This window comes from Thalassophryne amazonica, chromosome 13, assembly GCF_902500255.1.
Source record: "Thalassophryne amazonica chromosome 13, fThaAma1.1, whole genome shotgun sequence".
In the NCBI taxonomy this organism is placed as follows: domain Eukaryota; kingdom Metazoa; phylum Chordata; class Actinopteri; order Batrachoidiformes; family Batrachoididae; genus Thalassophryne; species Thalassophryne amazonica.
In genome coordinates, this window is record NC_047115.1 from 87,127,726 (window position 1) to 87,151,964 (window position 24,239).

Consider the following 24,239-nt stretch of genomic DNA (forward strand, 5'->3'; position numbering starts at 1 on the left):
CTGGTCCCAACCCTGGATAGTCACGGTTTGGAGGATTTAAGAAAATTAGCCAGATTTCTAGAAATGAGAGCTGCTCCATCCAAAGTGGGATGGATGCCGTCTCTCATAACAAGACCAGGTTTTCCCCAGAAGCTTTGCCAATTATCTATGAAGCCCACCTCATTTTTTGGACACCACTCAGACAGCCAGCAATTCAAGGAGAACATGCGGCTAAACATGTCACTCCCGGTCTGATTGGGGAGGGGCCAAGAGAAAACTACAGAGTCCGACATTGTTTTTGCAAAGTTACACACCGATTTAATGTTAATTTTAGTGACCTCTGATTGGCGTAACCGGGTGTCATTACTGCCGACGTGAATTACAATCTTACCAAATTTACGCTTAGCCTTAGCCAGCAGTTTCAAATTTCCTTCAATGTCGCCTGCTCTGGCCCCCGGAAGACAATTGACTATGGTTGCTGGTGTCGCTAACTTCACATTTCTCAAAACAGAGTCGCCAATAACCAGAGTTTGATCCTCGGCGGGTGTGTCGTCGAGTGGGGAAAAACGGTTAGAAATGTGAACGGGTTGGCGGTGTACACGGGGCTTCTGTTTAGGGCTACGCTTCCTCCTCACAGTCACCCAGTCAGCCTGCTTTCCCGGCTGCTCGGGATCTGCCAGGGGGGAACTAACGGCGGCTAAGCTACCTTGGTCCGCACCGACTACAGGGGCCTGGCTAGCTGTAGAATTTTCCACGGTGCGGAGCCGAGTCTCCAATTCGCCCAGCCTGGCCTCCAAAGCTACGAATAAGCTACACTTATTACAAGTACCATTACTGCTAAAGGAGGCCGAGGAATAACTAAACATTTCACACCCAGAGCAGAAAAGTGCGGGAGAGACAGGAGAAGCTGCCATGCTAAATCGGCTAAGAGCTAGTAGCTACGCTAAGCTAGCGGATTCCTAAAAACACGCAAAGTGAATAATGTGTAAATAATTTAGAGGTGATTCAGCAGAAGGAGTGCTTTAGTTAAGGCACGTAAAGATTACACTGGGAAACAAATCGTAATCTAGATAACTAGATCAATCTAACTGCGCAGATTAAACAGCTAACAGATACAGAAAAACACCGCTGTGCTCCGGAACAGGAAGTGATACAATACCGCAGTGAGAGCCAACCACCAGTAGAGGCAAGCCTCCTTGATCTCCTGCTGGTTATACAATAGCACTCAGTTTGGAAAAATATGCAAAAATGGAATTTTAGTGATTTTTTAATCATCAAAATAAGTAATAAACTGAGCAAAACAATTCACTAATTTACTTGGCAGCACAGTGGTTTAGTGGCTAACACTATTCCCTCACAGCAAGAAGGTCATGGGATCGATTCCCACCTGTGGTCTTTCTGTGTGGGTTTCCTCCGGGTGCTCTGGTTTCCTAACACATTTTAAAGACATGCATGTTAGGTGAATTGGAAACTTTATAATTGTCCAGATCTCCCTTGCTAAAAAGATCTTTATCTCAAAGGGTTAAATTAAAATGAAAGAAACTAGTGTTGTTTGTTTTTCGACAATGTTTCTCTTAAGATTTATTGTTGAACTTTATACACCAAACCATAACTCAGCAGTGCTTTAAATATCTTTCTAAATTCACGGGAGTCTCCAGGGGAGGTTTCTGTCCTCTCTGAGTTTGACACCTGTGTTACCATTGGAGAGGTGCACTGTTCCAGTCAACCTCCCCACCTGCCACTGTCCCCGGAGCGGGTCACACCTAGCGGGGCCGGGCACTTGACACCAGAAGCAAGAGCCCGCTCAGGCTTAGCTCATCACCTCACTGGCAGAGTCAAGACAGAAGTCAGACGACCAGAGTAAGAATTTTAGCTGAGGAAGCTTCTGTGATTTGAAGCAAAACGTCCTCGTGTCAATCAACCCAGTCCAGTTGAAGATTCAAGCTTCTCTACTATAGAAACCACCTGGCCAACTGAGAGCCTACACAGAAACTTTCTGGTGATAGGGTTTGCGATCAAGATTTCCTGAAGTAACTGATCTGTAAACTGTAATCTGTAAACTACTTAAACTGAAATATATATATATATATATATATATCTTCCGATAAATTTTTGTCTGATAATTTTTAGACTATTACCGTGGTAAACAAAACTGAACAGCTACAAACATTTATAAAATTTAAAATCAGTTGAGCACCTACCTGTTAAATGTTTCGTAGCAGATGTGCAGTTCTACCCTCTGAAAACAAAGGAGAGCTGCTTCTAGAAGAAACCGCTCAGTCCTCTGCAGTCAAAGGAGAAGTGGTCACACACAAAAAAACCCAACTCATTTCTTTTAACCCCATACTGATACGCGGGCAATATCACCCAAGTCATCCAGAGGCAAACATTTTAACTTATGGTTCAAATTTTAACCAAACTAATTTTGGATAACTTATTTAAATTAACGTCACGTCTGAAGTTTTATAAAGTAAAAATTGTTGTGAAAGTGTCGTGACACGGACCCACAACAGGGGGCGGTAATGAACGGACAATGGATAAGCCAAAAGTAACAATTTAATGTTGTGAATCGCACAACGACGTACAGACAATAACAATATGGTGGACTGTCAATCATACACCAGGTGACGTGTGGGCAGGCTCGACGATAGAAGACGCCTGGCGAGAGAAGAGCCGGATCCCCACACAGCTTCCACCACCAACGGAGCTGAAGAACATCGGAGCCGCCAAGCCCTGCGCCCCAGGTGGCCGCTGTCTTCAGCAGTCAGACCCGGTACTGCTGGCAGAAAACAGAGACAGTCCTGATGAGTGTGAGTTTGCACACTCAGTAATCCCACAGTCAGTGTTTAATCAATCAATCAATCAATCAATTTTTTTATATAGCGCCAAATCACAACAAACAGTTGCCCCAAGGCGCTTTATATTGTAAGGCAAGGCCATACAATAATTATGTAAAACCCCAACGGTCAAAACGACCCCCTGTGAGCAAGCACTTGGCTACAGTGGGAAGGAAAAACTCCCTTTTAACAGGAAGAAACCTCCAGCAGAACCAGGCTCAGGGAGGGGCAGTCTTCTGCTGGGACTGGTTGGGGCTGAGGGAGAGAACCAGGAAAAAGACATGCTGTGGAGGGGAGCAGAGATCGATCACTAATGATTAAATGCAGAGTGGTGCATACAGAGCAAAAAGAGAAAGAAACAGTGCATCATGGGAACCCCCCAGCAGTCTACGTCTATAGCAGCATAACTAAGGGATGGTTCAGGGTCACCTGATCCAGCCCTAACTATAAGCTTTAGCAAAAAGGAAAGTTTTAAGCCTAATCTTAAAAGTAGAGAGGGTGTCTGTCTCCCTGATCTGAATTGGGAGCTGGTTCCACAGGAGAGGAGCCTGAAAGCTGAAGGCTCTGCCTCCCATTCTACTCTTACAAACCCTAGGAACTACAAGTAAGCCTGCAGTCTGAGAGCGAAGCGCTCTATTGGGGTGATATGGTACTACGAGGTCCCTAAGATAAGATGGGACCTGATTATTCAAAACCTTATAAGTAAGAAGAAGAATTTTAAATTCTATTCTAGAATTAACAGGAAGCCAATGAAGAGAGGCCAATATGGGTGAGATATGCTCTCTCCTTCTAGTCCCCGTCAGTACTCTAGCTGCAGCATTTTGAATTAACTGAAGGCTTTTTAGGGAACTTTTAGGACAACCTGATAATAATGAATTACAATAGTCCAGCCTAGAGGAAATAAATGCATGAATTAGTTTTTCAGCATCACTCTGAGACAAGACCTTTCTGATTTTAGAGATATTGCGTAAATGCAAAAAAGCAGTCCTACATATTTAATATGCGCTTTGAATGACATATCCTGATCAAAAATGACTCCAAGATTTCTCACAGTATTACTAGAGGTCAGGGTAATGCCATCCAGAGTAAGGATCTGGTTAGACACCATGTTTCTAAGATTTGTGGGGCCAAGTACAATAACTTCAGTTTTATCTGAGTTTAAAAGCAGGAAATTAGAGGTCATCCATGTCTTTATGTCTTTTATGGTCAACAGTATCAAAAGCAGCACTGAGGTCTAACAGAACAAGCACAGAGATGAGTCCACTGTCCGAGGCCATAAGAAGATAATTTGTAACCTTCACTAATGCTGTTTCTGTACTATGATGAATTCTAAAACCTGACTGAAACTCTTCAAATAGACCATTCCTCTGCAGATGATCAGTTAGCTGTTTTACAACTACCCTTTCAAGAATTTTTGAGAGAAAAGGAAGGTTGGAGATTGGCCTATAATTAGCTAAGATAGCTGGGTCAAGTGATGGCTTTTTAAGTAATGGTTTAATTACTGCCACCTTAAAAGCCTGTGGTACATAGCCAACTAACAAAGATAGATTGATCATATTTAAGATCGAAGCATTAAATAGTGGTAGGGCTTCCTTGAGCAGCCTGGTAGGAATGGGGTCTAATAAACATGTTGATGGTTTGGATGAAGTAACTAATGAGAATAACAGAAAAACACCGCTGTGCTCCGGAACAGGAAGTGATACAATACCGCAGTGAGAACCAACCACCAGTAGAGGCAAGCAAGAACCGTTTAGTTAGGAGGGAGCACCTCCACCTCCAATCACACACCTGTTTCACCACTTATCTGGTTTGGGGTGTGAGGCGAAGCCGTCGCAGATCACACCAAACGCCAATCCCACAGATAAGGACACACCAGGAAAACGGCTGCAAAGAAGTTCAGATTAATACTCAATGTTTTGAGTCAGCAGAGAAAGTTACCTGAATGGTAGCTGATTTCTCGGCGAGGAGGTGGAGTTGCAGTCTGGCCTTTATGGTAATGGTGATGAGATGAATGAGTGACAGCTGGTGCTGAGGATGAGTGACAGCTGTCACTCCCAGTGGTTCCGGCGCCCTCTCGTGCTTGAAGCCCGCACTCCAAGCAGGGCACCATCTGGTGGTGGTGGGCCAGCAGTACCTCCTCTTCAGCGGCCCACACAACAGGACCCCCCCAACGGGCGCCTCCTGGCGCCCGACCAGGCTTGTCCGGGTGCCGGGCGTAGAATTCGGCCAGGAGGGCCGGGTCCAGGATGAAGCTCCTCTTCACCCAGGAGCGTTCTTCGGGTCCATATCCTTCCCAGTCCACCAAATACTGGAACCCCCGGCCCTTTCGACGAACGTCCAGGAGTCGGCGCACAGTCCAAGCCGGCTCCCCGTCGATGATCCGGGCAGGCGGCGGCGCCGGTCCGGGGGCACAGAGGGGAGAGGTGTGGCAGGGTTTGAGTCTGGAGACATGGACCTTCACGATGGTGAAGGGTCCTATAAATCTGTCCTTCAGCTTCTGGGATTCCGTTTGCAGAGGTATGTCCTTTGTGGATAACCAAACCGCCTGCCCGGGCTGGTATGCAGGGGCCGAGGAACGCCGGCGGTCTGCATGGGCCTTAGCCCTCGTCCGGGCTCTGAGCAGGGCAGAGCGGGCGGTACGCCACACCCGACGGCACTTCCTCAGATGGGCCTGGACCGAGGGCACCCCGACCTCTCCCTCCACTAGCGGAAACAATGGGGGCTGGTACCCCAAACACACCTCAAATGGGGAGAGGCCGGTGGCAGATGAAACTTGGCTATTATGAGCGTACTCGATCCAGGCCAGATGGTCACTCCAGGCCGTCGGGTGCGCGGAGGTCACGCAGCGGAGGGCCTGCTCCAGTTCCTGGTTTGTCCGCTCTGCCTGCCCGTTCGTCTGGGGGTGGTACCCAGACGAGAGACTGACGGTGGCCCCCAGTTCCCTGCAGAAACTCCTCCAGACCTGGGAGGAGAACTGAGGACCATGATCCAAGACAATGTCCGATGGAATCCCATGCAGACGCACGACATGGTGGACCAGGAGGTCTGCAGTCTCCTGGGCCGTCGGGAGCTTCGGGAGGGCCACGAAGTGGGCCGCCTTGGAGAACCGGTCCACTATCGTTAAGATGGTGGTGTTGCCCTGGGACGGCGGGAGGCCCGTGACAAAGTCCAGGCCGATATGAGACCAGGGGCAACGAGGCACAGGCAGAGGCTGGAGGAGGCCTTGGGCCTTGTGATGGTCGGCTTTGCCCCTGGCACAGGTGGTGCAGGCCTGGACATACTCCCGGATGTCGGCTTCCATAGACGCCCACCAGAAGCGCTGCCGGACCACTGCCACGGTCCTTCGCACCCCTGGGTGACAGGAGAGCTTGGAACCGTGACAGAAGTCAAGGACCGCAGCCCTGGCCTCTGGTGGGACGTACAGTTTGTCCTTCGGACCTGTCCCCGGGTCCGGGCTCCGTGTCAGGGCCTCCCGGACGGTCTTCTCCACGTCCCATGTAAGGGTGGCCACGACAGTGGACTCGGGGATGATGGTTTCAGAGGGGTCTGACAGCTCGGTCTTGACCTCCTCTTCATGCACCCGGGACAGGGTGTCAGATCGTTGGTTCTTTGCCCCGGGGCAGTAGGTGATCCGGAAGTCAAAACGCCCGAAGAACAGCGACCAGCGGGCTTGCCTGGGGTTCAGACGCTTCGCGGTCCGGATGTACTCCAGGTTCCGATGGTCCGTGAAAACCGTAAATGGTACCGATGCTCCCTCCAACAGGTGTCTCCACTCCTCAAGAGCCTCCTTCACCGCAAGAAGTTCCAGATTGCCGACGTCATAGTTCCGTTCAGCTGGGGTCAACCTGCGGGAAAAGTAGGCACATGGATGGAGAACCTTATCGGACTCCCCGCTCTGGGATAGCACGGCTCCTATCCCTGAGTCAGAGGCATCCACTTCAACAACAAACTGGAGCTTCGTATCGGGCTGCACCAGAACCGGTGCAGTCGAGAACCGGCGTTTCAACTCCCTAAACGCGGCTTCGCACCGATTCGACCAGGTGAAGGGGACTTTTGTGGAGGTCAGGGCTGTCAGGGGGCTAACTACCTGACTGTAGCCCTTGATGAACCTCCGGTAGAAATTTGCAAAACCGAGGAACTGTTGTAGTTTCCTACAGTTTGTTGGTTGGGGCCAATCTCTCACCGCCGCAACCTTGGCCGGATCAGGGGCGACGGAGTTGGAGGAGATTATGAACCCCAAGAAGGACAAAGAAGTGCGGTGGAACTCACATTTCTCGCCCTTCACAAACAGCCGGTTCTCCAACAACCGCTGTAGGACCTGACGTACATGCTTGACATGGGTCTCAGGATCCGGAGAAAAGATGAGTATATCGTCTAGATATACGAAGACAAACCGATGCAGGAAGTCCCGCAAGACGTCATTAACCAATGCTTGGAAAGTCGCGGGCGCATTGGTGAGGCAGAACGGCATGACCAGGTACTCAAAGTGACCTAACGGGGTGTTAAATGCCGTCTTCCACTCGTCTCCCTCCCGGATCTGAACCAGGTGATAAGCATTCCTAAGATCCAATTTCGTGAAAATTTGGGCTCCATGCAGGGGCGTGAACACTGAATCCAACAGAGGTAACAGGTATCGGTTGCGAACCGTGATCTCGTTCAGCCCTCTGCAATCAATGCATGGACGGAGTCCGCCGTCCTTCTTGCCCACAAAAAAAGAAACCAGCACCCATCGGGAAGATGGAGTTCCGGATCAACCCGGCAGCTAAGGAGTCCCGGATGTAGGTCTCCATTGATTCGCGTTCCGGACGTGAGAGGTTGTACAGCCTGCTGGACGGGTACTCAGCGCCCGGTATCAAATCAATGGCACAATCGTACGGACGGTGCGGGGGCAGCGTGAGTGCCAGATCCTTGCTGAAGACGTCAGCAAGGTCGTGGTACTCGGCCGGCACCGCCGCCAGATTGGGGGGAACTAAAACCTCCTCCTTAGCTGTCACACCGGGTGGAACCGAGGATCCTAAACACTCCCGGTGGCAGGTTTCGCTCCACTGAACCACAACCCCAGACGGCCAATCAATCCGGGGATTGTGTTTTAACACCCATGGAAAACCCAAAATCACTCGGGAGGTAGAAGGTGTTACATAAAACACAATCTCCTCCCTGTGATTCCCAGACACCACCAACGTCACTGGCTGTGTCTGGTGTGTGATTAGTGGAAGAAGGGTGCCATCTAGCGCCCGCACCGACAATGGTGACGGTAAGGCCACTAGAAGGAGCCCAACCTCCTTTGCCCATCTGCTATCCAGCAGATTCCCCTCCGACCCCGTGTCCACCAGTGCTGGGGCGTGAAGGGTTAGATCCCCACTCAGGATCGTGACTGGGATTCGTGCAGATCGTCGGGGTTTCCCCACGTGGGTGTTGTGACCCACCCTTAGCCCAGTCTCTAAGGACGGGTGCTGCTGTTTTGACCGTTTGGGGCATTCTCTCTGTGTGTGCTCGGTAGAGCTGCAGAGAAAACACTCTCCACGGATCAGCCTCCTTTGTCTCTGATCTGATCGTTTTTTGGCCCTGCTCGTTTCCATAGCAACGTCAGCAGGGGGAGCTGTTGTCACGTGGAGAGCCCTGGCAGTGGAGCGTGGGGAAGTCGACTTCCTTTCAGACCTGGGAGGAAGAGGGACGGCTTGTACCTGACCACGCCCCTCGTCTCGCTGCCGTCGGTGTTCCGTTAATCGGTTGTCTAAGCGTATAACCAGGTCGATAAGCCCATCTAAATCCCGCGGCTCGTCCTTCGCCACCAGGTGCTCCTTAAGGACCAGAGACAGTCCGTTTACAAAGGCGGTGCGGAGCGCAACAGCATTCCAGCCGGCTCGCGCTGCCGCGATGCGGAAGTCGACTGCATACTTCGCTGCGCCCCTACGCCCCTGCCGTATCGACAGCAGCACACTTGAAGCGGTCTCGCCTCTATGAGGGTGGTCGAACACCTGTCGGAACTCCCTCATAAACTCAGTATAAACCGTTAGGAGCCGTGAATTCTGCTCCCAAAGCGCCGTAGCCCAGGTGCGTGCCTCTCCTCGAAGCAAATTGATCACATAAGCCACCCGGCTAGCGTCTGATGCGTACATGACGGGATGCTGTGAAAAGACGAGAGAGCACTGCATCAAGAAGTCCGCGCATGTCTCCACACAGCCTCCGTACGGCTCCGGAGGGCTTATGTATGCTTCAGGGGACGGTGGGGGGGTTCGTTGAACGACCAGCGGAATGTCTGTTTCTGGCACACGGTCAGCAGGAGGAGGTGCTGCAGCAGCGCCCTGAGCACGCGCTTCCACCTGGGCGGTGAGAGCCTCCATCCTACGATTGAGAACACTGCTCTGCTCGGTAACTAAGTCCAACCGAGCGGTAAAGGCAGTTAAGATGTGCTGCAGCTCACCCAACACGCCTCCTGCTGGCACCTGTGCACCTCGCTCTTCCATTGGCTGTTCAAGCGATGGTTGACGCCCCTCGGGATCCATGACGCTGGCCGAGAAATCCTGTTGTGAAAGTGTCGTGACACGGACCCACAACAGGGGGCGTTAATGAACGGACAATGGATAAGCCAAAAAGTAACAATTTAATGTTGTGAATCACCCAACGAAGTACAGACAATACCAATATGGTGGAATGTCAATTATATACAAGGTGACGTGTGGGCAGGCTCAAAGATAGAAGACGTCTGGCGAGAGAAGAGCCGGATCCCACACAGCTTCCACCACCAACGGATCTGAAGAACACCGGAGCCGCCAAGCCCTGCGCCCCAGGTGGCCACTGTCTTCAGCAGTCAGACCCGGTACTGCTGGCAGAGAACAGAAACAGTACTGATGAGTGTGAGTTCGCACACTCAGTAATCCCACAGTCAGTGTTCAGTTAGGAGGGAGAACCTCCACCTCCAATAACACACTCAGACAGCTCCTGAGACAACCACTTATCTGGGTGGGGTGGGAGGCGAAGCCGTCGCAGATCACACCAAACGCCAATCCCACAGATAAGGACACACCAGGAAAACGGCTGCAAAGAAGTTCAGATTAATACTCAATGTTTTGAGTCAGCAGAGAAAGTTACCTGAATGGTAGCTGATTTCTCGGCGAGGAGGTGGAGTTGCAGTCCGGCCTTTATGGTGATGGTGATGAGATGAATGAGTGACAGCTGGTGCTGAGGATGAGTGACAGCTGTCACTCCCAGTGGCTCCGGCGCCCTCTCGTGCTTGAAGCCCGCACTCCAAGCAGGGCACCATCTGGTGGTGGTGGGCCAGCAGTACCTCCTCTTCAGCGGCCCACACAACAAAAAATATCAGATATATGTTTTAGTTTTAAAGTAATGCGCTAATTTTTAAGGTTTTAGTGTGGACATGCTGTGCCAAGTGCATCATGGGTAGGATAGGGTAATCGCAGTACGTTCACGACAGGACAAATGCATTTCAGACACTCTGATCAGGCTCCACGGACAATAGCATTAAACTCTAGTGTCTAAAACTCTCGTGAATATATTCTCTGGGTTTATAGATGTCGTTATTGTGTTCGCGTTGATTAAATTCCGTGCATCTTAAATGTAGTAGGCACGGATTATCTGGAAGTTTTTACGGTCTCTATTGCCATCTACTGGCCAGTAGTGTTCATGGCAGTATTCACCCTGAAGCTGGGCTGATATTTTCAATCACTGTATTCGGTTCCAGCTCAAACTGGACGACAGCACCGCACAGTGTAAAAGTTAAGCGAGCCCAATTTATGTTCTCACACACAATGTATGTTCAAAAACCACACATCGGGCTCATGTTTCCAGAAGCAAAACATAAACAGAAGCTTTTTTTTTTCAAATTTAATTTACATTTCTTATTTTTTACAAAAACTCTTGATGGGAGACATCAAAGTTTAAAAAAAAACATTACAAGACAGGTCTGCAGTGTTTGCACATGGACAGTGCGAGAGGTTGGACGCTTGTAGCGCTTCAGCAGTGGGATACCCTCACGACGGCCGACCAGAATAACAAACAGGTTTGATTTTCATCTGACCATACGATCGCCGATCAGGAGGTGGTCGTGAGATGTTAAACACATAGTAGAGAAGCTTGAATCTTCGACTGGACTGGGTTGCTTGACGCGAGGACGTTTCGCTTCAAATCGCAGAAGATTCCTCAGCTAAAATTCTTGCTCTGGTAGTCTGACTTCTGTCTTGACTCTTGTAGAGAAGAATAAACACAAGCCACAAAAGCTGGAGTTATTGTGGCTTCTGTTTATTCTTCTCTACAAGAGTCAAGACAGAAGTCAGACGACCAGAGCAAGAATTTTAGCTGAGGAAGCTTCTGCGATTTGAAGCGAAACTTCCTGTCAGGATGTGAGGTTCTGCCTACCAAGCCTTGAGTTCGAGTCCAGCATTTGCATCCTGTCACACCCGTTTTCCAGTCTTGATACTTCCTCGCGTCAAGCAACCTAATCCAGTCGAAGATTCAAGCTTCTCTACTATGGAAATCACCTGGACAACTGAGAGCCTACACAGAAACATGTTAAACGCAGCTCATTACTCCATGTATACTAAATGATGCAGGACGCGCGTTTAACCTGAAACTCAGTGCGATCCAAAAAATTTTCGCACAAATGAAAAATCAGCTGAAAAAGGGCAAAACTTGCACAGTGTAAACCCAACTTAAGTACTGAACGTGTGGCACCCGTAGATCATGACAGTGTTCTATTTATTTTTGACACCATTATATCAGACAGTTATCTAATTACAACTTGGCTTTTTTTTTTTTTTTTTGAAAATGCCTTTTTTACAAATAAAAAAATGGAATATTTTACAAAAGCACATTTATCTGTAAACACCAACACACGACACACCTCACATTAACATGTTGGTTTACATAATGAATGAGTCAACCAATCAGTGTTAGCGGAGGCACATTTTACCCAGAATCCTTTGCGATTTGTCTGTGTTTGCTGCAAAACATCAGAATTAGTGCATTATTCAACATTAAAGATATATGTTATATTTTAACTTTGTACAAATGACAGAATTGACATTAATGGAGTTATTCTATCAGTATTCATTTTATTTATATACCAAACCATAACTCAGCACTGCTTTATTTTCCAAGACCTCCGCCTGACAGCAGCGTTGTGATTGAGTAGAGAGTTGAGCTTTGTGGCTCTTTTCAGCTTGCTTCTGTGCTGGAAGCCATGTATTAAACAGGAGCTTCCAACAGGGGGCAGGACACTCAAAGACAGAAGTGCTGATTCATTGTTTGGGTCTGTTGTCACTTTTGATGCTACCAGAAGCGATCGTGGTGTTAAAACTCAAAATCAGTTTGTTAGTAGTTGCAAGTGTACCGGAGACAGTACTGGAAGTTATCGGTTATCTGTAACTTCCGATACACTTTTGGGTGGTTTATCGGTTTAGCTGTACAAAAGATAACTTTTCAGTTATCTGATTATCTGTTATCGAAGTTCTTTTTTTTTTTTGGTTATCTGTGCCCACCACTGTATATATATATATATATATATATATATATATATATATATATATATATATATATATATATATATATATATATATATATATATGTATCATAAATGATATTCATGTTTTAGAAATTACATTTTGTGAGACCCGTGTTCACGTTTTGAGAGATATTTTTTCAGTATTCACATTTTGCAATTAACAGTATGCAGATAATTCAGGATTTGCAGCTGATTCACAATTTGGGGGTTAACAGGGCGTGTCTTACAGAGTGAGCATAGGCTCAGTGGGCGTGTCTCATAGAGTGCAGCTACTCTTAGTGGGTGTGTCTTACAGAGTGTAGGTAGGCTTGGTGGGTGTGTCTTACAGAGTACAGGTAGGTTGAATGGGTGTGTCGTATAGAGTGCAAGTAGGCTTGGTGGGTGTGTCTTACAGAGTGCAGGTAGGCTTGGTGGGTGTGTCTTACAGAGTGCAGGTAGACTTGGTGGGTGTGTCTTACAGAGTACAGCTCTGTTTGTACATTTGCACACACAGAGCTGTGTGACCCCTTTAAATCTCTGATGATTGCAGTGTGGGCTGATGCTGAAAACGGAGCACAGACAGGGAGTGTGAGTGGACATCATTAATAAGGTCTGACCTGCTGCACTGTGCACATGTGGTTCACTGTCTCTAAGGATCTGCTGCATATATGACAAGTGAATGAATGAATGAATTTATTTGGCACACATGTGACCCATGTGACCAAAAGGATGAGGGCAGAAACAAAGCTTATAATACCCACTCCTTATATTCTAAAAATAAGAACTACATACATACATATATACATGCATGCACACACACACACACACACAAATAGATAGATAGATAGATAGATAGATAGATAGATAGATAGATAGATAGATAGATAGATAGATAGATAGATAGATAGATAGATAGATAGATAGATAGATAGATAGATAGATAGATAGATAGATAGATAGATAGATAGATAGATAGATAGATAGATAGATAGATAGATAGATAGATAGATAGATAGATAGACAGACAGACAGACAGACAGACAGACAGACAGATAGATAGATAGATAGATAGATAGATAGATAGATAGATAGATAGATAGATAGATAGATAGATAGATAGATAGATAGATAGATAGATAGATAGATGCACACATACCTACATATATGTACAAGTCAGAGTTTCCCTCTAATAAATCTGACAGTTAATATAAGAGAAATCTAGGTGATATTTACTATCAACATGTTTTTCTTGTCCACACAAACAAGAAAAGTATTTTTTTTTAATAATTGCACTGCAGATATGAAGGATATTTGCTGCATCCTTTGGAGGAGCTGAGCATCTGCTTTCTGTTTGTAAGAATGATCGGAGCGTTTCAGAGAAGACTAATTGACAGGAAGGTGAATATTGTGATGCAGTCTGAGGCTTCTGGAGGCGAAGGCTGCATCATGGGGAAAAAAAGGAGCGCCTGATGATCAGGTCGAGTCTCCCAGGTGGAGATTACCGCGATGAGACCGCTGCTTCTGTGCACTAGTTTGGACTCATCACACTCTGATAAGAATTTGAGGGTCAGAAGTGACGTGTGGGTCAGATCACTCAGTTTTCCTCTCACTCAGAACAGCATTTCCCATGTGCCTTGTTGTTGTTGTTGTTGTTGTGAGTAATCAACAATAAAGGCAGCTATGACTCTTTAGTTGTCTGCAGATTTTAAGGTGTTTAATATGACTGGTTTTATTCAAAGTGTGTTTAAAAATCTCCATAGAACGCTGCCGTGGAGATTAAATAGAAACTTTTGCACTTTACATACTAAACATGTAAACATATCATTTACATGTTACATCATGAAAAAAGGCTGGATCAGTTTGCAGCTAAGTGTGAAGTGGCGTGGATGAGGATCAGCACCTCTAAATCTGAGGCTGTGGATCTCAGCAGGAAACCGGTGGATTGCCTACTCCGGGTAGGGAATGTGGTTTTGCCCCAAGTGAAGGAGTTCAAGTACCTCGGGGTCTTGTTCACAAGTGAGGGGACGATGGAGTGTGAGATTGGCCGAAGAATCAGCGCAGCAGGGGCGGTGTTACATTCACTCTACTGTACTGTAGTGAGGAAAAGGGAGCTGAGCTGTTGTGTGGGCCGCTGAAGAGGAGGTACTGCTGGCCCACCACCAGAAGGCGCCCTGCCTGAAGTGCGGGCTTCAGGCACGAGAGGGCGCTGCCGCCTCAGGAACAAGCCGTGGTGACAGCTGTCACCCATCATCTGTGACAGCTGTCACTAATCATCACATCTGGTATAAAAGCAGGAAGACACCTCCACCAAACTGCTGAGATATCATCTTCATCTGGAGGTATTACTCTCAGCCTTTTTGTGAGATTTATAAATCTGTTATTGTGAGTGTTTGCAGGAGAACCGGTCGTTTTTGCGGAGGCTGTGCAAGACGGCGCTCCTTTTCATCTGAGACCGCTGCAACGTGTTGAGTGAGAGGTGGAGGTGGCATTCCCACCATTGTTACTGGGTGTTCACACACCCACCCTTTGACTGTCTTTTGCTTTCTGCCAGCAGTACCAGATCCGACACGCCGGGAAGGTGGCCACCTGGGGGACTCCGGGACTTGGCGGCTCCAGTATTCCTCGGGTTCAGGTGGCGGTGGAAATCGTGTGGTTCCGGTTCGTTTCCAGACGGGCGTCTCCTATCGTCGAGCCTGCCCACACGACACCTTTATTAATTGACTGTTGCACATTCTGAATCTGCTGTGTTTGGTTGTGACATTCACAACAGTAAAGTGTTATAATTTGACTCCTTCCATTGTCCGTTCATTTACGCCCCCTGTTGTGGGTCCGTGTCACTACACTTTCCCAACATGAGCCAAAAGGTGAAGCTCTCAATCTACTGGTCAATCTTCATTCCTACTCTCACCTATGGTCATGAGGGTTGGGTCATGACAAAAAAAACTAGATTGCGGGTACAAGTGGCCGGAATGGGCTTCCTTAGGGGGGTGGCTGGTGTCTCCCTTAGAGGTAGTGTAAGAAGTTCGGTCATCCGTGAGAAGCTCGGAGTACAACCGCTGCTCCTTTGCATTGAAAGGAGCCAGCTGAGGTAGTTCAGGTATCTGGTAAGGATGCCTCCTGGGCACCTCCGTCGAGAGGTGTTCCAGGCACATCCATCTGGGAGGAGACCCCGGGGAAGACCCAGGGCGAGGTGGAGACATTATATCGCCACACTCACCTGGGAACGCCTCATGATCCCCCAGTTAGAGGTGGTCAATGTGGCCCAGGAAAGGGAAGTCTGGACCCCGCGACCCAATTACATATAAGTGGTTGAAGATGAGCAAGTGATCATGAAAAAAATCAGCCCAGTCTCACGGGGGGGGGTTCATGCTCCCACCACGAAATGAGTGAAATTTTTGTGATGCTGCTTTTTTATTTTACTATTCCTAAACCTACCCCTTCTCCTAACTCTAACCATAATGTAAGTCTCTCCATCCCCTAACCATAACCCCCCAGGCCCCCCATGTCACCCCACTTTTGGTGCCCCTGTCATGAAATGAATTTGTGCCCCATCATGAGAAGTGTGACAGTATCACGAACCAACTTTACTTATCACACAGCCGTCACCAACTGGTGTGAGATTGGGTTGGAAAACATACACTTTGTGTGGTTTTGTAAAAGTGCCAAATATCAGACTTCATAAAAATTGTACTTGCTAATAATTTTGGTTTTTAGTACAACTGAAATTCATCAAACACAAAAATCAACATCATGACTGCAAAAATAGAACATTTAGTTCAATATGTCACAAACTACATTATTCTTCTCAGTACACATGCCTGGTATAAGCTGGAATTGTCATGAATTATGTAGTTGTTATTCTATAACATTTTAAATAAATGTGTATTATTATAAAACATTAAAAAGATGCCACTTAAATTAATTTAAGAACTAAAATGAGCACAAATCTGCTGACTTTCATTAAATAATTCACTCAAATTAAAAACTATCACCGATTATCTTTGAAGTTGATGGATTTTTTTTCATGTCTAACATCAGTGTGACATTTGATTTTTGCATTCTAATTGTACACTGTATTGTTTATTTTGTCAAAAACTATTGTTTAAATGTTTGGGGAGTGTAGGCTCCGCCCCCGTGACCTGATCTTAGATAAGCAGTTGAAGATAATTGTGTGTGTGTGTGTGTGTGTGTGTGTGTGTGTGTGTGTGTGTGTGTGTGTGTGTGTGTGTGTGTGTGTGTGTGTGTGTGTGTGTGTGTGTGTGTGTGTGTGTGTGTGTGTGTTTGGGCAGTACTCTGATTAACCCTTTTCTTTGAACCAGAATGACAGTACTAATGTAAATGTGCTGAGTTTTCTTGTTTTTTTCCCGATGCTTTTGTCTTACTTTGAAATGAGACATTTCAGTTCAGCAGAGCTGCAACAGCGCATTTATTTATAACAATGTAATAAATGTCATTTCTGATTGGATTGACTGCATCTTTCACACAACATCAAAGTCTTTCATTTCTTCATAAAGAAGACAAAACTGAGTTTAACATTTACTGAAACAAAAGCAACTCTAGCAAAAAGAAGATATCACTGAATATACGTACAAACTCCTCACTGAGCCTTTTTATCTCTGCCAACGAAGCTGGAGGAGGTTGTTATCAGCCGTTTGTCTGTCTGTTTGTGAGCAGCCTGGAGTCCACGATTTTTCATATATTGTTATGAAATTTTTACTGAATATTCGTATGGTGATAGGCAAGAAATGATTCAATCATCAAGATCATAGGTCAAAGGGCAAAGTAGGGAAAATTCATAACTCTGCCAAAAAAGATCAAATGTCATTCATATTTGAAAGTGTTATGTAGGATGGTATCCTTTATCACCTGACAAAATGTCTGATCCAGATTACAGATTTTGTGGCCATTTAAACTGAACATTGAAAGCCCAATTTAATGTATATTTTGCATTATATCTTAATCAAACATGCCCCAATCACTCTCATATTTGAACGTGAGGTGCAGACTGGCACTCACTATCACCTGATAAAGTTTGATTTGAATCTCTGAATCTGATCCGTATTGCAGATTTAGTGGATATTTTATTCTTTTTACCTAACATTGAAAAGCCCTTTTGATCTATATCTTGTATTATATTTTAGCTTATAAAAAGTCACTTCTAATGGGACTTCAACCTTGAACAGTTTTTACAAGGTAAAAATTTGTGGAATTGGAAACTAGTGTTGGCGGAGGTTTGCGCTTTACGAGCTCGAGTTATTGGACTGTTTGGAACTCAAAAGGCACAGAGTCTGCAGTACTGCGAGTACTTGCCTGACAGAGCAGCAGCTGGCTGTTGGCGGGTGCCTACCCCTGGTCTGGTATGAGCTCAGTTCAGTATTTTGGTCAGAAATATGAACGTGAGCCAGTCCTGAGGGTTTAGGTGCTGTGATGGATGGATGTGGGTGCGCTGCTGAGAGGCCGGCTGGCTTGGCATCCAGGGATGTGATGCACGCCAGAACAAGGTGTCAGTGGCCCCCTCCCCTCGCATACACCAGGGGCGCCACATGATTATATTTCCAAAATCAAGAGCTGTCCTCCCCCTGGCTTTGAGCTCAGTATAGCTAACAAGCTATCACTGAGCTAACAAGCAGGCTGAGCTGGTCTGAAGCCGACCGTCAGACCGACCACTCAACCCTGTTTCCCCGATGCAATGCTTTTGATCGCTGATGGTGGCCATGTTTATTTTGACTCCGCTGTCTGGTAATAAATCTAAGCATGAGGCCTGGGCCAAGTTTAGAGGCCCACCAGCCTGCCCAGGAAAAACTAGTCACTTACTGTTTAGCTGGAACAGTCCTCTGTGGAACTGGTTCAGGCTGCTTTAATAAATAAGTAAGAACCTTCTCTGTGACAGAGAGAGACAGAGACAGATTGTGTGCACCTGTGGTGGGGCAGCTTCAGTTTATCAGGTTGTATTTAGGCTCAAGAGAGACGAGTGCTGCAGAGACACCGCAGAGACGCATTACAAGCAGAAAACAACACGATCCAAACATCCCGACCTCAAACCCAGGAGCCTCGCCGTGGAGAAAGGCCACCACAGACAGACCAGGTCCCCAGAGAAGACAGACTGTGCACCCGCTGCTCACAACATGAGGTGGACACCGAGCTGCACGTCCTAACCACCTGACATCAGAGACACAACTTCCCGCACATCACAACCAACCAAAAAGACTTTGAGAGCACAACCAACATCATCAGACCTCCGTACCTGCTGGGTGACACACAGCAATGTGCAACACAGCAGCAACGGACATAAACCACCATCAACCCAAAACAGGACGTTAAACTGCTGTGTCTCTTGACAAATATAACACATTTTATAGGATAGCATACTATTACACCGAAAGCACAGTTTTGACTATTATTTCAATCCTACATCTCCTGTTAACACATTTATTTACTGCAGAATATTGTTAACTGTATGTACATCTTAATTTTTATTTTTATTTGTTGCTCTATACACTTGCTTTGACACTAAACATGTTTCCCATGTCATGCTCCACTGACATGAAAATGAGAGAGAGAGAGAGAGAGCTGGACATGGACTGTGTCAATCAGCAGTTTGAAATGAACTCTGCTGTGTGTTGACTCACTGAAAGTCTTACAGACTGATTTAATTTTATTTTGATGTTCATTCCTGACAGCCTTTTTGTAAATCCCCAAAGTTAAAAGAACAAGTAAAAAAAAAACACTGGGTGCCGTTATTGTCTTTGGGCTCCTCTGGTACAGTGTTAAAATGTTCAAATCCATTTACTTACTGATCAAATAAATAGTGTTTTGGTACTTCACCAAGGGGAACACTTTCCAGTGCAGATAAAAACATAAATGCATGTTTTAGAAATAACAAAAAAACTAATGTTACGTTGTGGACAGTTTTAAAGCTCAATAAACTGGTTTTAACGTTGTCGCACGACGGACCAACGATGTTTCTGCAGCTTCTGTTCGCATCCCTTCACAGCGCCGATGTTCCAAAGACTTAATACCGCATAATTATTGGTGCCATTTGACCTAAAAATTCGATCCAGTAAAGCAAAAACTTTGTGTCGCAGTGGGCTACACTGTGTCCGGCAGCAGAGTGGCCGTGGGTTCGAGCGAGTGCTCGTTTTCACAAACACAAATCATTTGCATTTTTTCCCTTTAACCGGATCGTGTGTTTGTTTGTCCATCCGGTGATAAAGAGTTTTATTTTATTATATTTTATTTTAATTTGTTTTAAAGGGCGCAGGCCTGTGTGCTCAAACTGCGCGTGTTCACACGCAAATGAGCCCCGGACCTCCGGTTTGCATGCGCGGCGCTTTGCATGCCGAGCTCATTAAAATATATAGCAGGTGATAAGGATAATAAATAAAAATGAGAGCAAAAATCCTCTCATTTTTGCGGAGATTGTCGGGCCCATCTGGCGGGGCGCGCGCCAGTCTGCTCGCACGCGCACGAGCCGCAGCATTAAATCAGGAATTATTCACAAACGCGCCGAGAATTAATTCACGGGATTAAGAGTTGATTAAGATGTGTGTCACTTTGCTGTCTGAGAACTTATTAAGGGCCTCCTCGAAAAGGCTGCAGATGGAATTTCAGCTCAATGTTTGTCCATGTTAATTTGTCCCTCCTATAACGGACATTTACATATGAAGCTGCAGAGCCTCAACCCGCTCACCAGCGCCCTCAAACACATCATTATTATTATTATTATTATTATTATTACTGCTACCGATCTATATATATATATATATATATATATATATATATATATATATATATATATATATATATATATATATATATATAACATTTAATCAAGAGGATGACGTGCAGCGACATCAATAATCTATGACAGTAAGAACAACTTAAGCTGATATAATGGACTTTTCTAAAAGAATCAGTACACTGCATTTTCAAAGAATTTTTCACATATAGTATCTTACATTATTGACATTGAATTTTGCTTTATCATTTAACTTTGTGACTGAACATTTTTAATTGCTATTTCAGGCTGGATAATGTTCTGTTTAGCTGATTTATATTTAACTTTTAGCCAACGCAGTTGCCCATATTTTTGTCTTACGTGCCACCAAACAAAAGTAAAAACAAATCATGTCGCTTCGAATAAAACATGAACTGCGCTCTTTATTGTAGAAGTGAAAACAAATTTCGACAACATAATCTAAATTAGACAAATGTAAAAAAAAAAAATCGCAAAATGATGGCTCGGATATCAGAAATCAACATATATATATATATATATATATATATATATATATATATATATATATATATATATATATATATATATATATATATATAAGCCCAATGACTTTGACAATAACTTTCATTCAGGTCATTAAATAGCTCTTGTCTTTGGTTAATCTATATACAATGGAAAGATTGCATCACAGTATTTTCCTTTAATTTAGCTCATGTTAAAAAAATGTATTTACGTTGACTTTAAAAGGCAAAAAAAATATTTTAAATAAATAATATTTCACTTTTTAAAAAATTTAAAAATCTTATAAATTGCACGAAAAATATCTTTAAAAATCCATTGTAATTATGATACAGCTGTATATTTATTATATTTCCAATTATGTAGTTTAAAGTGGAACGCAAAATTACACAAAGTAAACAACATTATTTTGTTCCAGTGATCTAAAAAGTGAACGAAATGAAATAATAGACAGCAGTGCTCAGCGCAACAAGCCGCGGCCTTCGGACCTCCGATCATTCAAAAATATTGCAGCCAGAGGCCAAACATAAAGTGTGATTAAACAAATGGTATTTCCATATGACCTGACCTGAAGCAGATGCAAAAAAAAAAAAAAAAGGCTTCTGAAGGAAACTTCAAACCCGATGATTCTCCAAGTTTTCTTTGTATTTATTTATTTATTTTCATAATCAGACGATTTAAAGTAAATTGAACACAATATATATATATATATATATATATATATATATATATATATATATATATATATATATATATATATGAACGAACTGTCATTTTCGTGACGCGTTTATTATTATTATTATTATTATTATTATTATTTTACTATTTCTAACCCACTCCCTTCCCCTTACCATAATTTCTTTGTGAACAAAAATAAAAAGTAAACTATAGTATTTGTCATTTTTAATTTGAGCATTGGTCTTTTTAAAAATGATGGTTATTTCTTCTTGAAGATCGTGCAGCTGGTTGTGTACAATAAAGCACGAAACATTTATTTTGTGTTTTTGGTGCGCTCTTTGTTGTTTGGGGCGGTACAATGTCAAAGGCGAAGCGGCGCGTGAGTGCGTGCGTGCGTGTCGGACGCGGCTCCGGTTCGCGCTCGCTGGTCTCTTGTGGTCCCGCGGCCACCTGCCGCAGAGCCATTTCCTCCATATCCTCAAATATTCTGGACTTCCCAAATATTTTCACAGCGTCCGCCTCTGCCAAAGTGAAGACCATCTCCGTGCGTAATGCTGCTGTCCGAACACAAAAGGCCTTGTTCAAAGTTGTTGGTCCACTGGGTTTTCTCCGGGAGGCCCAAATCCAGCCGAACCGGGCCCAGACGGCACGGGGACGCAGAGCGGAACTTGGCAGATTTTGGTGCACAAACATCCTGTAAATAGTCACACTGAATATCTGCAGCCAAACTCTGCAAATGTCCTCTGATTGTCTAAGCGCCTCTTTGAAAAGCGCATCATGAAAAGCTTAACTGAAACATCTCAGATTTGCTTTGAAAACTTTTACGCATAAATCAAACACCCAAAGACGAGATCCACCTGAATAACATAGATAAAAAAAGTGACTTTTTAATGTACTTACATCAAATCCCGGTCTGGTTAAATTAATCCGTGGAAAAGGTCAGTGGTCGTGCTGCGGCTGAAGGTCGTCCTGGCTGCAGGTCTGCCGCTGACATGGACACAAAGTTCTCCGCTGCGTCAGAAAGTCAGAAAACGCGTCAGTCGGCTTCCCTCGTCTTCCTCCGCGAACTGTCACACACGCAGGCTGCGGAACACAGGCTCGATCCGCGCGCACGGAGGGAGGGAGAGATGGGGGGGGGGGGTGCTAAATATTGTGCGTGACAAGTCCACTGTGGAGAGGACGGCCCCTTCTCTCTCTCTCTCTCTCTCTCTCTCTCTCACGCACGCACGCACGCGCACACACGTCTCATCTGTTCAGGTTTCTGCAGTTGATCCTGTTTGAAGAATCCTTCACAGTGAAAACCTTATAGCATTTTTCTAATCTGCAAAACTCAAAATAAAAACACTTTTACATTATCATCAAATATGGATTCAATCAAAATCTGAGATACATTCTGAGGTTCGTTTTTTTTTCTCACTATTTTCCCAGAATAAATTGCATCAGAATGTGAAGCTCTGTGATCAAACTGTTCGGCTGCACGGGACTCATTCATCACTGCGGCATTAACATTTAGCACTTTATGATATGTCATTCAAAACTTTCCACTACAATACATAAAGTTAAATACATGCAAACCTGACCAGTCACCTTCTTCTTATCATGGTTACTTCGATCTTCCAAGATTTCAGATATCAGGAAGTTGATTTTTGTGGTGAATCAGAATGAACTCACACCAAAGGCACCCAGCAGCAGATAAAAGCCCAAATCAGAAAAAGTTGGGACACATGGAAATTGCAATTAAAAAAACAAACAAACAAACAAACAACAAAAAAAAAACAACAAAGGAAGCATTTGTCACTTTGTAATGTTGCCATTCCTTCTCACAACAATAGAAATTTTTTCATTGAGGATACCAAGCCATGAAGTGTTTCAGGTGTTATTTTGTTCTGTTCCTCTTGAAAACATCTTAGAGAGGGACGAGCTGAAAAAATTTTATCTGTGAAAACATACTAAAACATGCATTTCACACCCTTCTTATGAGTTTTTTGTTTTTGAAAATTAATCTTCTTTTTCTTTCGACTGTTCCCATTAGCGGTCATCACAGTAGATCAATCAATTGATAATTAATAAATCAATAAAATAAGTATTATAAAGAACGCACCTGATTGTGTGTAGGGATCAAGCTCCTGTGTATATCTGGCACTGTAGGAGATGGCTGCCTCTCCAGTTTTACCTCTTTCTGAGGTATTTTTTCCTGTCCTTCTGCTCATGAAGATATTGTGTGCTTTATACATATCCCATGGATATTTTTAACTTTTCAATGCTACCAGGAGCCAGCTTTTTCACTTATTCAAGAGAAGAACTCCTGGGTCTGAAAACAAAGGGACGACACCCCATTCCGGCAGAGTTGAACAGGAAGCTTTAGCTTAGCCCCGGCTGCAAGGCCGGGGCTAAGCTAAAGGCTAGGCTAGCAGACAATGAGAGGTGCTACAAACCATCGATTCCCTCTGTGATCATGGGAAATGTGAACTCACTGACTTTGAACAAGATCGATGAGCTGTCCACACTGAAAAACCAGCGGATTTACCATGAGAGCAGCTTGTTTATCCTTACGGAGACGTGGCTAACAGATGCTAACATGGATCTGCTGCAATTCACTGCTGTGAGAGCTGACAGAGACACTAAAGTGTGCGGGAAAAGCAAAGGTGGTACTTGAGGGAGTTCAGCTCTAGTTTGTTCTGACTTTATCAGAGGACCAACTGTTCCACTTCCTGTCTGTATGCAGCCTCATCACCATCCTGGATGAGTCCAATGATGGCGGTGTTGTCCTCAAACTTCAGTAGTTTAACAGAGGGGTTCCCTGAGGTGCAGTTGTTCATATTGAGGGAGGAGTGGGGAGAGCACACACCCCTGAGGGGCGCCACTGCTGATTGTCCATGTGCTGGATTGATGCTCCCCAGCCTCACTTGTTGTGTCCTGTCCATCAGAAAGTTGGAGATCCACTGGCAGGTGGGAGCTGGCACAGAGAGGTTGGAGAACTTTTGGTGGA

General features: G+C 45.0%; 1 protein-coding gene across 2 annotated transcripts in view; it reads right to left on the minus strand.

Moving 5' to 3' along the window:
* Nucleotides 1–22,318, minus strand: part of LOC117523661 (pituitary homeobox 3) — a 98,300-nt gene extending 75,982 nt beyond the window's left edge. The window contains exon 1 of one of the 2 annotated variants that reach the window (XM_034185239.1): nucleotides 22,151–22,318. The gene's annotated coding sequence lies outside the window, so the exon portion shown is untranslated. Of the gene's footprint in view, nucleotides 1–223; nucleotides 228–22,150 lie in introns of those variants that run through there. The other variant, XM_034185240.1, reaches the window with a different exon arrangement.
* Nucleotides 22,319–24,239: the final 1,921 nt, after the last annotated feature.